The sequence below is a fragment of the Ochlerotatus camptorhynchus genome, unplaced genomic scaffold, assembly GCF_037179485.1.
Source record: "Ochlerotatus camptorhynchus isolate MF236.1 unplaced genomic scaffold, CSIRO-AGI_Acam_v1.1 ptg000358l, whole genome shotgun sequence".
NCBI lineage: Eukaryota > Metazoa > Arthropoda > Insecta > Diptera > Culicidae > Ochlerotatus > Ochlerotatus camptorhynchus.
In genome coordinates this window covers 32,966-49,921 of record NW_027040846.1, presented here as the reverse complement: position 1 = coordinate 49,921, position 16,956 = coordinate 32,966, and the positions used below count along the sequence as shown (strand labels likewise).

The window sequence follows — 16,956 nt, the reverse complement described above, 5'->3', positions numbered from 1 at the left end:
GTATCAGGTTAGGGATCTCGGTGTGATTTTGGACCGCGAACTCACTTTCCGACCGCATTACGAAGACGTGATTGCAAAAGCCAAACCAAAACCAAAAGCTCGGTTTCATGTTTAAGCTTGCTGGTGGATTTCGTGATCCTCTCTGCCTGAAATCCCTTTTTTGTGCACTGGTTCGATCTATTTTGGAATCTTCCGAGCTGGTGTGGTGCCCGTACAACAGAAACTGGATTGACCGTATCGAGACGGTGCAGAAAAAGTTTGTGCGCCTCGCTCTCCGCCACTTACCCTGGCGTGATTCGTCAAATCTTCCTCCATATGAACATCGTTGTATGCTGTTAGGCATCGATACTCTGGAGAAGCGAAGATCCAATTTGCAAGCCATCTTCGTCGCTAAGGTAATGACCAATGAAATCGATGGCCCAAATATTCTTGCTGAATTGCACGTATATGCGCCGCAAAGACCTTTGAGGCAACGTAATTTCCTGCACCTTGCTACCCGGAACAGCCGTTATGGTCAACACGATCCTATCAGGATAATGTCTTCTCGGTTTAACGATGTTAGTAGACAATTTGACTTCAATGTTTCTGCTGCCACTTTTCAACGCCGCCTCAATGCACAGCGGTTATTATGTGTCCAATCACTGCTACTTCGAAAGTGTGTATTACCTCCTGTTTTTTTTAATTACATGGTCCTTCTACAACACTACGCCGAGTTTCCAACCCTCCAACGCGTGAGCTGCGACGCATTTGCAGATTGTTGTGTTCAATTATTTTAGATTATTGACTTAGCTTTTAATATGTTTGTCATTTCTATTCATTTGTATTCAAGGTATTCTGTGTATTGACTATTTGTAATTTTATTTATTGTTATATGTATGAAAAGACATGGGGTTTTTACGCCTCTTTGAGCCAACTGAATGGTTTACTCAAAGAGGTTTTTCCCCATCCTAGATTTCATTAAGACTGAAAAAAAGTCAGATGAAATACGAATAAAATAAAAAATTAGAGCAAAATTGGTTTTCAAATTCGTCCGAAATTATGATTTCAGATTCAAGTTGCTCGGGTACTCATTAAAGTCTGATGGGATATATCATTTCAAAAATATTAATTGAATGCTTACCACACAATAGGCAAATGTATGCATTGGTTGGCTTATAAAGAAAACTCTCAATTAATAGCTGTGGAAGTGCATCAAGTTGAAAGCCGGCAAACGATCGCTAGAAGAGGATATGTAAAACACATAAGAGCAGCACTATCCTGATTTGAAAAATGGCAGCTAAATCTATTGTCTAACTGTCAGATTTACCGTAACGTATCAGATCCAGATGCCTTTTACGAAGAGGGCGAGCCGGTGATGCTGGTTGCTTTCCCGTCGATGATAAGTCAGTGCATGCAAGACCACACGACGGGTATCATCCACCGTTCGACCACGCGCGTAGGGATGAAAAGATCGCAATTTTAATTTGTTTGTGTCGTTATTAGATTAAGAGTAAAATAAATTTAAGTTTTAACAACAGTGTTTGAGTGCAATAAACTGTTGTTGTTCTTTGTGTTACTTTCGTGTGTAATTGCAAATCCGAGAAATTGCATGCTAAGGTTGAACCCAACCCACCTCACCAAATCGGAGTTTATTGGCAGCTGAAGTAGAGCAGCAAAGAACACTTCAATTGCTTTGTATTGTAAGTTGCATCCATTTTACTGATTTCGACGGGGAGTCGAACATTGCATCATAAAAAGTGGTGCGACACATAAAGGTTCGGCGACATAAGGTGAATCTTCCGATCGCAGGGATTGGTTAAGTCTCGGATATCCAAGTTTTTCACCACCATGACGCCTTCGTTCTTCCCAAGGTTACCGTACATCTGCCTTCAATCTCCGTCGACGCGTCGAGTTGGTCGCTCCCGACAGGAATCCAGTTAGCTGTTCCGTCATTCTACCAGTCCGGAGTCATTGATGTGGTGTTAGGGACCGAGGTGTTCTTCGATCTCTTCAATGTTGCTGGTCGAATCACTGTGGGCGAATCTCTTCCGTATCTGGTTAATTCAGTTTTCGGTTGGATTATCAGCGGCAAAACTCCTGAAAAACATTCAAGATCTTCCGTAGTCTGCAATGTCGCTACCACTGCTGACATTCATCGTGACATGGAGCGATTTTGGGCCATCGAAGATGATTCAACGGTCGTCCACTCTACATCCGAAGCCTACTGCAAGAAATTCTTCAGTGAAACTACTCGTCGCTGCGAGGGTGGACGGTACACGGTACGAGTAACGTTCAAGGGCCTCCCTTAGCTCAGTCGGTAAAGGCGCAGCTACAAAGCAAGACCATGCTGGAGGTGACTGGGTTCGATTCCCGGTCCGGTCTAGGAATTTTTCGGGTTGGAAAATTTCTCGACTCCCTGGGCATAGAGTATGATTGTACTTGCCACACAATTATACTAATGCAAAAATGATAGCAGGCATCGAAAGCTCTCAATTAATAACTGTGGAAGTGCATCTAGAACACTAAGTTGAGAGCACGCAATAAGCTAATGTGCCATAAGCAATAAGCTTGAAATGCGAAGAAGAAGAAGAAGAAGAAGACCGTTCAAGGAAGATTTTCTGGACAAACTAAGAGACAATAGACATACTGCACTCCACCGTTTTCGCCTGATCGAGGGTCGTTTCGGGCGCGATCCAAAATTAGCCGCCGAATGTCGTAAATTTATAGACGAGTACGAAGAGTTGGGACACATAGAGCGAATTGACGAATCAGATGCAGCGAATTGACGAATCTGATATTCTGGCGTCCTTCACTATCAGAACCGATCCGCATCTACAAATTAGGAACCGTAACCTACGACACCGCTTCAGCTCCGTATGTAGCCACTCGAGTACTGAAGAAGCTAGCAGAGGATGAGAAGGAGAGCTATCCCCTCGCAGCGAAAGCAACATGTGAGGATTTTTATGTAGACGATTTTTTTTCGGGCGCACAGACTGTCACCGAAGCAATCGAATTACGGGAGCAAATGGATGCCATGTTCAACTCAGCTGGAGTGCAGCTACGAAAGTGAGCGAGCAATTACCCTGCAGTTCTAAACCGTGCCTTGCAGCCTTCGATGGATTTATACAAGGATCAGGCCATCAAGACACTGGGTCTACACTGGGAACCCTGTTCTGACCAGTTAAAATACGTCGTTCCTGAAGCGACAACCAAGTCCTCAACAGTCGTCACGAAACGAAGCGCACTTTCCTGCATCGCCAAACTGTTTGACCCACTTGGTTTGGTGGGTCCGGTCGAAGTCATCGCGAAAACCTTCATGCAAGCATTGTGGGGATTGAAAGATGACAGCGGAAAGCATCAGTCCGCATCGTTCTCGTACTTTTTGCTTAAGGAAGTGTTACTACTACCTAAAGCTACAACAAATTTAAACAGCACTTTTCAGTAAAATTTCTACCTTGTTCAACTCTTATTCCTCTTCGATCCTTGTTTGGACCCTACCCGAGGTAATCCTTCTTGGATATCGATTTGGAAAATTCCTCTTCGATCCTTCAGATTCTTATAGTAATCTGCTTGGAAGGCGCCTAAACGCAAAAGAAAGGGGCAAACTCTTGATCCTCCTTCTGATGAAATTAATTTGAGTAATCAATTTGATTTGCTCACGGATGATGAGAATGATCCATTATCCAAGAAAAAATCTAGTAAACTTTCCCGGCTTAATGCCAAAAAGGAAAAGATTCCTCCTATTGTTATAACCACTTCCGATTTCCATGCTCTTCGCATGGCACTTTTGAATTTCGTGAAAGTTAAGTTTTCACTACAAATTGGACGTCGGGGTGAATGCCGTGTATTGGCTGAAACCTTGGATGGATTTAAATGTCTTCTCAAGTATCTTACTGAGAAGCAGCACAATTTTTTTACTTACGACACCAAAACTGAATGGTGAATCCCTGGATCAGATCAAAGATGAACTGGCAAAATTACTTGGAGTTGTGCCACTCCAAGGAATCAAAATGAAAATGAAATCCCGTCCTGGCGATTCGCGCAACGGGATTTCTAATGATCTTTATTTAGTTAACTTCAAGTCTAGTGAACTAAACAACCTTAAGGCCTTAGAAAAAGCTAGCCTTATGCTCCATGTCCGAGTGAAGTGGGAACACTTCAGGAAGACTGGAGGAAATTTCCAAAACCTCACTCAGTGCCGTTAGTGCCAGGGATGGGGTCACGGAACTAAAAATTGCTACATGCCAGCTAAATGCATGAATTGTGGTGATCCCTCTCACACAAAGGACGACTGTCCTGTGAAGGAAGATCCTTAGAAATTTAAAGGTTCAAATTGTGGTGAAAAGCACAAATCCAATTTATGGGAATGTAAGTCTCGCAAAACGATCCTACAATCTCGTACTAAGCGACAAGTAGGAAACGCTCCACGTTTCCGACCAGGTACAAATTACTCTGCTGTTAACAACGTTCAGCGAGGAACAAATTCTACATTCGTAGGTGCAAATATCACCCCTGCTTCAAATTTTTCATAAATACCAACTCCCCTATTATAGCTCCATTAACTCGCTGAACATTATTAGCAGAATGTTCAGCGAGTAATGGAGCTATTATACTAACCAACGTTCTACCGGAAATTTTGACAATTTTGACAATTTTGACTTAGGAAGCCCCTAAAATGGAATTTTTAAAGAAATCATTAATTGACATGATTTCTGATATGCTTAAATCTAACTCCATGTTTAATGCTATTCAAACAGGAGTAAAATTTGCAAACAATATTGTCATGACTTTATTTTAAAGCATTAAATATTTTAAATTGGATTGCTCGATCTCTTAAAGATAATGAAGACGAGCTATTTAACTTTTTGAGAGTTCATAACGTGCATATTGCCGTTATAACTGAAACGTTCCTTAAACCTGACCATAAGGTGAAGAAGGACGCAAATTATTTCATTTATAGAAATGGTCGTCTTGATGGACTCTGTGGTGGCGTCGAATCAAACATAAAATTCTTTCTTCATTAGAAACCACAGTTTTTGAAACTTTGGGAGTTTCTGTTGAAACAAAATTTGGACAACTTACGTTTAAAGCTGCCTATTTGCCGTTCCAATACGTAGGCTAGCAAAAGAAACTTACCCGTCATAGGTCTAAATTCTACATTATTGTTGATTTTAACGCAAAACACCGCTCATGGAATAATGCTCAAAGCAATTCCAATGGTAATATTCTGTTTGATGATTGTTCTACAGGTTATTACACTATTCAATATCCAAACAGCCCAACATGCTTTTCTTCTGCAAGAAATCCCTCCACTATTGATTTGGTCTTAAATGGTTCATATCAACTTTGTAACCATGGGTAACCAATGCTGACTTCGGATCTGATCACCTTCCAGTTACTTTTGAAATATCCCAAGAAATAATTTGTAATCCCAACAGCTCTATTTTCAATTACCATAGAGCTGATTGGGAGCAATATCGAACATTTATGGAATATAACTTCGATCCATACATTCCTTTGCAAACCAAAGATGAAATTAATTATGCTCTTGCCTCAGTACCGACCCAAGCAACACATTTCCATCATAATAAGTTGCTGTAATTAGATTGTGACTGAAATAAGTTACATACAGGTCACCACAGTGACAAGTGTGCTGCTAGGGGACGATCTTGAGCTCTTGATCCGTCTTAAAAATGACCGTAGGAGACAATATCAAAGAACACGCGATCCTGCCATGAAAGTTATCTGGCGGGATTTTCAAAAACAAATTAAAAAGCGATTCTCTGCCCTGAAGAATAAAACTTTTGAAAATAATGTTTCTAAATTAGACCCGAGCTCCAAACCCTTTTGGAAACTCACAAAAATTTTGAAAAAACCTCAAAAGCCAATTCCAACGCTTAAAGAAGGTGGTAAAATTTTGATCACAAATTTGGAAAAAGCTCAGAAACTTGCTAAGCAATTCGAGAGTTCCCATAATTTCAGTTTGGGTCTTACTAGTCCTATTGCGAATCAGGTTGCTCGGGATTTTCTGAATATTTTCTCTCGGACGAAGTAAGGTCTATAACTAAAAAGTTTCAAAATATGAAAGCTCCAGGTGATGATGGAATTTTCTATATCCTTATCAAAAAACTCCCAGAGAGTACCTTGTCTTTCTTGATAAAATTATTTAACCGATGTTTCCATTTGGCATACTTTCCTGATCAATGGAAAAATGCAAAAGTAGTTCCAATTTTAAAGCCGGATAAAAATCCAGCTGAAGCTTCTAGCTACCGTGCAATAAGTTTGCTTTCTTCAATAAGTAAACTTTTTGAAAAGATAATTTTAAATAGAATGATGCTTCACATCAATACGAACTCAATTTTTGCAGATGAGCAGTTCGACATGGGCATTCAACTACTCATCAACTCTTAAGAGTTACCAATTTAATTCGTTCAAACAAATCTGGAGGCCACTCAACTGGAGTTGCTCTTCTAGACTTAGAAAAAGCATTTGACATTGTTTGGCACGAAGGTTTGATTGCTTAATTGAAAAAGTTTAATTTTCCACTTTATATTATGAAATGAGTTCAAAATTATTTAACTGACAGAACTCTGCAGGTAAATTATCAAAATTCCAAATCTAATCGACTACCTGTTAGAGCAGGAGTTCCTCAGGGTAGCATTCCTGGGCCTATATTGTATAACATTTTCACTTCGGACCTCCCTGATTTGCCTCAGGGTTGCCACAAATCTTTGTTCGCTGATGACACAGGCATTTCCGCTAAAGGATGAAGTCTTCGTGTTATTTGCAGCAGATTGCAGAAAAGTTTAGATATTTTCTCTTCTTATTTACAAAAATGGAAGATTTCTCCCAACGCTTCCAAAACTCAACTTATAATATTTCCACATAAACGTAGAGCTTCCTTTTTGAAACCTAGTAGTAGTCACATAGTCACTATGAACGGAGTTCCAATTTCCTGGTCAAACCAAGTGAAATATCTTGGATTAGTACTTGACCAAAAATTAACTTTTAAAGATCACATTGAGGGCATTCAAGCCAAATGTAACAATTATACAGTATGCAAAAAAAGTTTATCCACCCCCTCACCAATTGACATTTTTTTGTTTTTCTGGTGAAAATCAGTTTAATTTGATGAGTGTTCCTCCATGATTTATCAATTTATGTTTATTTATCACATTGCCATTGAAAATACGGCGTTTATATCTTTTCTTGAGATTTCATGTAATAAATTATGCAAAATGGTAAAAAATTACGCAAAAAAAAGTTTAACGACCCCCAAACGGATACTATGATTTAAGTGTGTTTTACAGAGTGTTAGTGTGTATTCTGCAACTTTATCGAATGTAAACATTGTGTCTATCTGTCATTTAGTGCTCTTGAAGGTTTCGTGCTCGAAATTTCAGTTTTGTGTTCAAAATTGGAAGTTATTTGCAGTGGCGTCTCGTCCATATGTGCACCTCGTGCACTGCACAGTCTCGAATTTTCAAAAAGTAAAATTTATATTTCATAAAAATTAAGAGGCAAAAATTTAATACTCAATAAAAACCATTTTTGTCCGCCCTATTTATTGGTTTCATATGGATCGTAACTGAATTATCCACAAAATCACTGGATAGTAGCTGAATTGTTTACCACATCGCTGCTCAACCTCCGTTTTACCCACCACCAGCGAATCCAAACACATAAAGCAACCAACGATACAGACAAAACGGTTGCTACGACTACCATGACAAACTCGCTCTGTAACAAAACTCGATCCGAGTGGTAGAAGGATAATGATATGTTGCTTGCCTGCTTTGTTGCAATATACACGGATGAGGACATAGCTTGATATGAATCGGGAAAAGACATAACAAAAAAATTCCCATTAACACACGTGTATCATCTTCGGGCTTACTTCGTGAAGCAGCTTTCCAACAATTTGCTCGTTTTCTTCTACCGCCCCGAATGAGTTGTGTCGCACGGGCTGCTTGTCATGAAAAAGAACGGTGAAGATTATTTCATTATTGCTTTCCACTTCTGACATAGCGTTATTATTCGGTTCGTTGATCGCTTGTTATTTGTCATTTGGAGATATTTTTGATTCCTTGCCCACCACTGAAAGAAATGTACGTAAAACAGAAGCGAGGCATAGCGATCTTGTTTTCACGTTTTCACTGGGATTTTACCACGTGCAGACAACACTCTTTTTGAGCTTCTATGGCGAATGAGCGACACAAAACAAGCAAGGAAAATATGCCTTCGTTCTACCAAAGTCACCGCATGCTTAGTTCTCCCAGTCTGATCACTTATGCTTGTGCACCAGAAACGCTCGTATTTACAACCAGATCAGTTGTATATGTATTGAAGTCCCGTAAGCATAATTGCCGCTGTGTTAGTGTTTATTTTGTGCACTTCTATGTGTGCACAGTTTAAAGAGAAGAGAATAAATTGGCAGGTATAGGCAACGTCGCATTTGAGTTTCTCTCTAAATTGATTGAATCTTGTTGTCATTCGTTGTATACCTACCAACACGCACACATCGAATTTTTAAATTTTTAAATTTTCTCACTACCATGTCTGCATTTCATTCAGTAGCCTCAGCGCATTGATGGAATATTGTTCATAGCATAGCGCAAAATTAAATAGGAATCATGGAACAGGATATTGTTGATGACCTCCTGAAAAGACCGTTTGCCAGAAGATCCATGGAGGAAAAAATGCTTATTGCGAGAATGGACGTCCCTCGACCAATGTTGGACAACTTGAAAACGACATGTAAAAGAAATAGTAAAATCACAACGCGGAACTTTGCCGAAAATCGACAAGTGGAAATTGTTGGTTGTGTCATGCTTGAGGAAATTTCGCGGCAAGTGGAGCATTTCGAGGAAATCGCAATTGGCGTCAACTCTACGCTACTGCTTAGGAAACGGTGAGTAACGATGACAAATATCATAAACATGAGACTTAAAAAGAAAATCAGTTTCTATGCAAGAGTAAGCAAAACTGGTAACAGAACTGTTTCCCATCATCATTTCGTTTATTTTTTATGCAGGTACCCCTGTCGAAAGATTTGTATCCCATTTTTTTTTATTATGCATCAAAATTGGCTTCTACTGTTACAGACAAAATATAAATAAAATAGGTGCACAACTAGTGAATTTTCTCACGTGACGCCACTGGTTATTTGTTTCAAAATGCCCAAAAAAGTCCAAATTTCGATCAGTATTCGAAATTTGATTATTGAACATCACAAAACTGACAAAAATATCCGTGATATTGCCAATATTGTCCAGCTTCACAAAGATACGGTCGCTAGAATTGTGCAGATGTACAAAAAGCGTGGTTCTATCTCACCAGCTAAGCGATCGGGGCGTCTTTTAAAGACAACTGGCCGAATTGACCGAGCTATCATGAAGAAGGTAGAGCTGGACCGGGGACTATCAGCTCCGAAAATTGCGAAACACATTGAAAGCGAGTTTTCCATTCAACTGACATCACAATCCGTACGAAATCGTCTTCATAAGAAAAGTCTTAAGGGCAGAGTGGCTCTTAAGAAGCCATGGTTGTCTGCAAAAAAATAAAAAAAAAAGATTGAAGTGGGCCCAGGACCACATTTCATGGACCATGACGAGACGAAAGTAATGCTATTTGGGTCTGATGGTATCAATGGTGACCCTGTTCTGAACGAGTTTAAACAAAAAATGGAATATTTCTATCAAAGATGACTTGCAAATTTATTCACCTTTCCATACGTATCGTTGGATTTAATAAAGAGTCACAAATTGTTGAGATATTGTCTAAAATCTAACACTGCTTCTTGATTCTAAATTCGTTCTACGAGTTTCAATTCCGTCCTAACGCATTGAAACGCCATTAGATTTTCTTCGTCCTACGGATAAACGTAGAAAAAGGGGATTCGCTAGGAGCGCTTCTTTTGTTTTGAGAGCAATGAGCGTAAATATTCATATAATGCGCTCTAACAGGATTTATGTTGTAGCTAATGAACTAACGCATCGGAACAAACCTATTATTAATTTGTGCACGGTGAAATCATTGATATTATTGATCTTTTCTGATCGATAGAACGGAAATGGGCGATTACGACGAAGTAGCGCTCTACCCTATATAGCGTTTCTACATAATTTCCTTTATCCATTGAGTTTTAACAATATGACACAAAATGTATCAAGTTGGTAGCTGAAGATCGTTCTTTACCAAAACCGTGCTGTTTGCTAGTAATTACCGTCCTAATCTGTAATAACACATTGTCATTAATGATGGATTTGAATAATTTAGGAATGCTTGATAGTATAGCAACTCCACGGAAATATTTAACATCAGACTTTTTACCACTTTTAAAAAATGGAATTAAAAATTATTCCTTCCAAATCAGAGGAAGTACACTTAAGTCCAAGGATAAATTAAACAGCCAGAATAAAGGCTTTGCTAGCTCCTTTGAAAGTGACTTTAAAAAAATAGGTGGTAAACCATCCGGTCCAGCACCATTTGAAGCATCCAGGGTTTCAAGACCACGTATAATTTCCTTGAGAGTTAAATTATCTACTGCGATGTTCTTCATTGGCTCGGGGAGATACGAAAAATATTGATAATCTCGCTCTTCGTGAATTGTATAAACTTTCTGAACTTTCCTGAAAGAAGTCAGCAAATAAGTTAATCAGAGAAAAGTAGAAAAAATGAACTTCAATGTTTGACCTATGATACTTATGTTAAATTGTGCCCTGAATTAAAAAATGTTGTCAAAAATAATCTCAGTAGGATAAATTTCGAGATACAGCTAAAAACTGAAATTTCCCGTGAATAAAAAGTCTTTTACTCATCTCCGGCTGTAATGAAGTTATATCAATTATTTTAACGGTAAATTGAAGGTGTTTTTTTTTCTTTTGATCAACTGAATACTATTTATCACTGATATTAGTGGTATTGTTGTTAATTAATAGTTGATTTATTTTTTGTTTGTTTTTTTTTTCATACTTCCAAGAAAAATTTGATTTCAGCCATGTTTTAACCAAAATATAAAACACAATAAAAATGTTTGTAGTGATTGTGCCACTACATTTTCGGGAAATGGCTATCGTCAGCGTACAAAGTTCAAATATGCTGTATTTGAGAAAGTTTATCCCGCAAATTTGCTAGTTACACTGAAACCATGGCTTCTTCTTCAACAATCTCCATCAACCATTTGGTAAATCAAAAACACGATAAATCAATTTGTGCCATCTTCCGGTTTATTTCTCATGACAACTTTTCAAGAGCAAAAGGAAATCTATGCAAACTTTTTTTTTTGTTTTTCATTCGCCTCGCCCTTCCACTGAAATCATCTTCTAGCGTACGCTCAATGGAAGCTGTCGAGCTTCTGGATGGACACATTTCAAGCTCCCTGCACCGCACCAATCCACCCAGCGGCTATTTATACAAACAAGTGTTAAAATTCATTCAATTCCTCCTAATCATACATTTTATCACATCAAATTCAAATTAATCTCTCCCTGCACAGCCATCGTATATAGTCAAGGCGCACAAGGACCCTCTGAATCGGAGAAAAAATGCGTGGAAATTTTTACGGCCCAAGAAGACGACCCGATGATGAGTAGCGAAGAAAAGTTTAGATTTAAATTTAAACATGTTTCGAATGCTGCTTTTTGTAACTTGGCACATGGGCATGGGCAGCAGTAGCAACAGCAGCAGTTGACGATGTCGATGATGCTGGGGGGCTCGTTTCTGTTTCTCATTTTGCGCTTATTATTTTTGTTTTGACGAACCACAGCCACCACGCAACAACAACGCTGCAACAGTGTTTCAGGCACCCATTGGCTGATAGACGCCGGGTTTAGCCTTTCTTTCATAAATGCGGTGAAACAGCATGAAAACTAGCCAAAGGGTAGCAACCAATTAAGAATTAAGAGATAAAAGTGTGTCTATTTCGTTAACTCTCTGGTAGTTTATCCCCTCGAGAGCAGAAACGATTAACGCTGAGGAAACACACTGTCATGGCTTTGAGGACTGAAAGAAGAAAAAAAGCAGCTGCGAAAGCCGAGCTATGTTGGAGACACGGATTATTTCTAACGTTTTAACACGAACCCTTTGGGTGGTATGAAAGAATGTTGGTAGATTTGCATCAGAAATGATTTTTGATGGATTTTGACATGTGTTATTGGAAGGACGTTCGAAGCCTGGGATGCTTCTGGTGTACAGTATTCTCACGATCCTCAATTAAGTACTTGACCGTCGCGACGGCAGCCGTCGCGTCGTCGCTGCCTATTTCTAGGGCACTCTTCACTTGTCAAGTATGCAGAACCATTATTTGCCGTCGACCAGAGTGCGCATTGTGTGAGCGTAAAGCATGTTTACATACAAACAACGTCGGCTGGTTTCATAACATCGAGAATTATTAACATGACCGTTGATCCTGTATCAACAGAGCCACTTAATTACAGAGTTCACCGGGCAAGCCTCAGTCAGTGTCGGGGCGATGATCCGTTGATGGATTTCAACGAGCCGCACGTGGCCAAGTAGGTACGAATATCCGATCACGTGGAAAAACCGCCCGTTATTTCATTACAGGCAGAAAAAAGCGAACTAACTGGGCCACAAATCGAAAAAGTGAAACATACACCTCGCAACTTCTTGACGGGGTTATGTTATTATGTTTCATCTCGGTGGTGTGCCACGTGCCGCGCGCAGACGGTACAAGAGGTGGTTTTCCGTGCCTACCTACGCAGGATGGTTCCAGCTTTTTGTGTCGAAACCGACGAGATATCGGAGCATCTAAGGGGTGAGATGGTGAAAATAATAATCACTAAACATCAAAATTCAATAAGAGAGCGTGTTGTATCATCATCATCATCATCTTTGTGTCGGTCCGGACTGGCAAGTGCAGGGTAGATACAGAATGACTTAGTGCTCGTAAAAAAGCGAGCATGCAAAAAGAGGCGAAAAAGTGGGCTGGAAATTGAGGAGTGTGATTTGGTTTTTGAGGAGATTTTTTTTTTTCGTGGCTAAGTGGGAACTCAAGTTTCGGTTTTTGCGAATGATCCTTTGGATAATGTGTTGTTCTTTTGAAGCTTAGCTTAGCTTAGCTTAGTCTGACTGCACGTATCGATAGTTGCACTCCGTGATTGATCTGAACCAGTGAAATTGTACAACGAATCAACTGAATGGGGCTTGGTAGTAACCTGCCATTCTCAGTGTACATGTTCCAGTGACTCCTACCTTTAAAGATCAATAACGTCACCGGCCACGTCCTTGCAATCAGGTGGGAGAGGGAAGGAATGTTAGTGTGTGACTTTTGTTGTTTTGGGACCGTGTTTACCTCTGCATCCCACAAAAGTCACAGGAAGGAGGTTTTGTTAGTGGGTTAGGTTCGTTGGATCAGGATTCACCTTGATAAGTGATGCGATCTTTTGTTTTGTGTAGTTATTTATAAGTGTTTTCGATTTATGCTCTAAACAGCCGGCTGTCTAGAGATGTAGATCATTATTAGATGTGTGTATACCGATTTAAACCAACAATAAGGATACTGTTGGGGCCCCTCACAAAGTGTGATGATGGTTTATTTTATTTTATCAATGACCAAAATAATTAATTATAAGCGGTTTGAACCGATTTAAACCAACAGCAAGGATGCTGTTGGGGCCACTCACAAAGTGTGATGGTGGTTTACTTGATTGAATATAAAATAATTATTAGAACCGATTTGACCCGATTTAGACCAACGGCAAGGATACTGTTGGGGCCACTCACAAAGTGTGATGGTGGTTTATTTAGTTCGGAAGAAAATGAATATGTATACTTCTTTTTTTTTTTTATATAATAGAACGAATTTGTACTGATTCAAACCAAAAGCAAGGGTTCTATTGGGGCAACTCACAAAGTGCGATGGTGGTTTATACTATAAGGGCATAAAACAAAATCAAGAGCCATTTCGGTTTCCATAGCTTCCTAGACACTCGGCCGCAAAATAATCTTATCCGACGGAAACGTCTCGATCATTGCTGCACAATGGTTTATTATAGCATTTATAAAGTAAATTTGAATACCTTATTGTTTATTTATTATCCATTTTGACTTGACTTGGTACCGTTCAGTTTTATGATGACAAAGTTGCCTGGAGAAAAGTGACAGTTCAAAATGTTTCGGAAGGGAGTCAGCTAGTGTCGTCCAAGTTCAAGTGCGGAAAAAATGCCATTTAAAGTGGTACAAACAATTGAAAGATGCGAAACATGCCTAACCGTAATTCTTTCTGGTTGGAAAGAAGCTGGAATCCTACACTGGCCGGAAAAAAAACGCGGTAGCGAAACTCTCTCAAGACGAGTTCTCCATGCCAAACCCAATGTGGGAACGTATCAATTGAGTGAAAAAAAGAGAGTTCAAGACTCGCTTGGAGGCTGAAGCAGAATTGGAACAGATGTAGCCAGTTTCGGATACGGAGGCGAACGAAGGGAATAATCCACCACCGTCAAAGAAAGTTTGCCCCGAAGTCTACAAGTCCCCCAGTCGGAAGGGAAACACAATAAGAGACTTTAACGAAGTTTTCCTTATTCCTGGGCAGGAGGTTGACACCTGTGAAGCTGACTGTAAAATCCAGAATCAGATGAGATTATAATATATGCGACACAAATTCACTTTTTTATAGGGGAACATGTGATGTGAATAGAACCCACCATCAGTGCAAGGATTACATATGACTGCAGATACTTCACTGGTTGTAAAGTTCTGCCTGATGGTTTGTTGCAGCTGGGTGAATCAACTTCATTGAAGACCTTTGGAAGACAAACGACAAGATGTACGTCTATCAACACGTGACAAGGGACTGGCAAATCCACGAACACTTGTCCAGTCTACAAATCCATTGAAACCCTTAGGCTGCCCCCCCCAAACCCAACATATAATAATGTTTGATTGATGAAACGTATTCAAAAAAGGGATATTTAGAGAGAACAATCTTCAACTGGAACGTACTCACCAAATCAATACATCCGGGAGCGCATTCTCGATGCTTAATTTTCTCTAGTCATTTTTAAACAACTCCTCCTCCAGCGAATCCAAACACACAATAACTAAATATCACTTTCCTTCTTCATGTCACTCTGTGCACAAAAGCAATGCACACCGCAAAAACCTAATAATAGATCAGCGCGGTCGAGTCACACTGTCAACAAAGGGAGCGAGAGCACACCAGGCACCAAAGCAACAGGGGAAAAACATCAGCACAAATCATTCTAAATAGAATCATCGCGTCCGGGACACAAAACTATTCAAATGCGAGCACCGAAAAACTACACGGCAGCACAAAGATAGCCCGAGCTCTAAAAAAAAAGCACGCAGCGGAGCAAAAACACACAACCGTTCTCGGACGCTTCTCAAAGCGGACTCGATAATGTGTTGTTCTTTTGAAAGATATTAAGGGTTTTGTAATACATTCATCTTGATGTAAAACCAAAGAAAGAACTATTTAATCTTACTTCCTACATCAACCACTTGGAAATGTGACTTTCTAGAACGGTGTATACTGGGTGATTCTGTATGACGAAATTATACAATATCTATGCGTTTACTATCCTGGATCAGTTTATCATCAGGCTTCATCATTTTTGAAATAAATATTAAAAAAGTACAATGGACAGTAGGGTGTCCCAAAATTGCACTATGTCTTGAAATCTGGGGGCTTTACCTCCAAATGATAGCTAAGTGTGTTACAAACAAACTTTTGTATGGTGACAACTCTGTGAAATGTTGTTTAGAGGTCGCCCCGACGATATTTAAAAAAAAGTCCATTTTTCATAGCTTTTATCCAATAAATATTTTTAGTTCTTTAAATTTCAGTGACATCTCACCCTTTTATATTTTTCGAAGATTTCCAAGGGTCAAAACTATAAGAGAAAAATTGCTACGGCATGTTCTGTGTCCAATTTGTTAGTTACAATTTTTCAAATTCACTAAAATGATGTTTTTTGTTGTACATCACTGCATTCAATCATCAAAAGTGGGTATCAAAAATAGCGTTATTATCAATCAAATGCAGCAGAAATATGGGAAATTGTATAAGAAAAAACTTTGCCCAAAACACTTTAAACTGATTGTGAACCGTTAAAAAGTTATTTGTGATTTACTGTGGAAAGAAAAGTTCAGAATTTCAATACATGCAGTACCGTGCCGATTCAAATTTCGGACACTTAAACTCGAATTTCGGACACTTTTAAAAGTTGATTATCTCGGTTGAATATGATCCACATGTCTTGTAAATTTTAAATTTTTTTGACTAGTGCCCTCCACGATCATCTAACATTATTACTTTGTTTCTAACTGGATGTTATATTTAATTAAAAATGAAAGTGTCCGAAATTTGAATCGGAACGGTATGTCGATAAATACTACAAATCACCTACTTTGTTGCAAATCACTTGATAACATTTGTTTCGAAGTTTCTAGAATTCAATAGGAAGATATATGAGCGGAGAGGGATCACACAATTTATTAGTTTCCATTTGATTGCCGTAGCAAGCTGAATCAAAAACGAAAATCAGGTCACCAAAAACCAAGCTCAAGTCGGATCTCATCACCGGTATTGCGAGGAAGCATTTGCCCAGAAACCGTTTGTCGTAGGAGTTGGACATCATCAGGTACTTTCAATTCAAGCATGAAACCCAACAACTTTCAATCGGACAAAGTATTCAAGTTGTGGCTACCGAAGCTGCTTGCACATCAATGGTACACTGCTTGAGAAGCTTTTCGGAAACTCAACCGGAACTTTGTTTGTCACCTGCTGTCTCCAGAATTCTGCACGGACAGTATCGTTTCGTAGCTCTTCATCGATGTGGTTTACGCTTATGTTGAAGAAGTAACTCAACCGCATCCTACACATCTCCAAAGCTGGCAACAGCTCTGATTTTTCTTCTTGAAGGCCTTACTTTGGCGTTGCCATGTCACAACGAGCTTGGCAACCCTCCTAACAACGTTTCGCTTGAGCTGATGCGA

At 39.4% G+C, this 16,956-nt stretch overlaps 1 protein-coding gene across 1 annotated transcript in view; it reads left to right on the top strand.

The window, feature by feature from the left end:
• Positions 1-16,581, top strand: part of LOC135709354 (uncharacterized) — a 465,653-nt gene extending 449,072 nt beyond the window's left edge. Inside the window, exon 2 of the mRNA XM_065231664.1 lies at positions 16,522-16,581. The gene's annotated coding sequence lies outside the window, so the exon portion shown is untranslated. The remainder of the gene's footprint in view (positions 1-16,521) is intronic.
• The last annotated feature ends 375 nt before the right edge of the window (positions 16,582-16,956 follow it).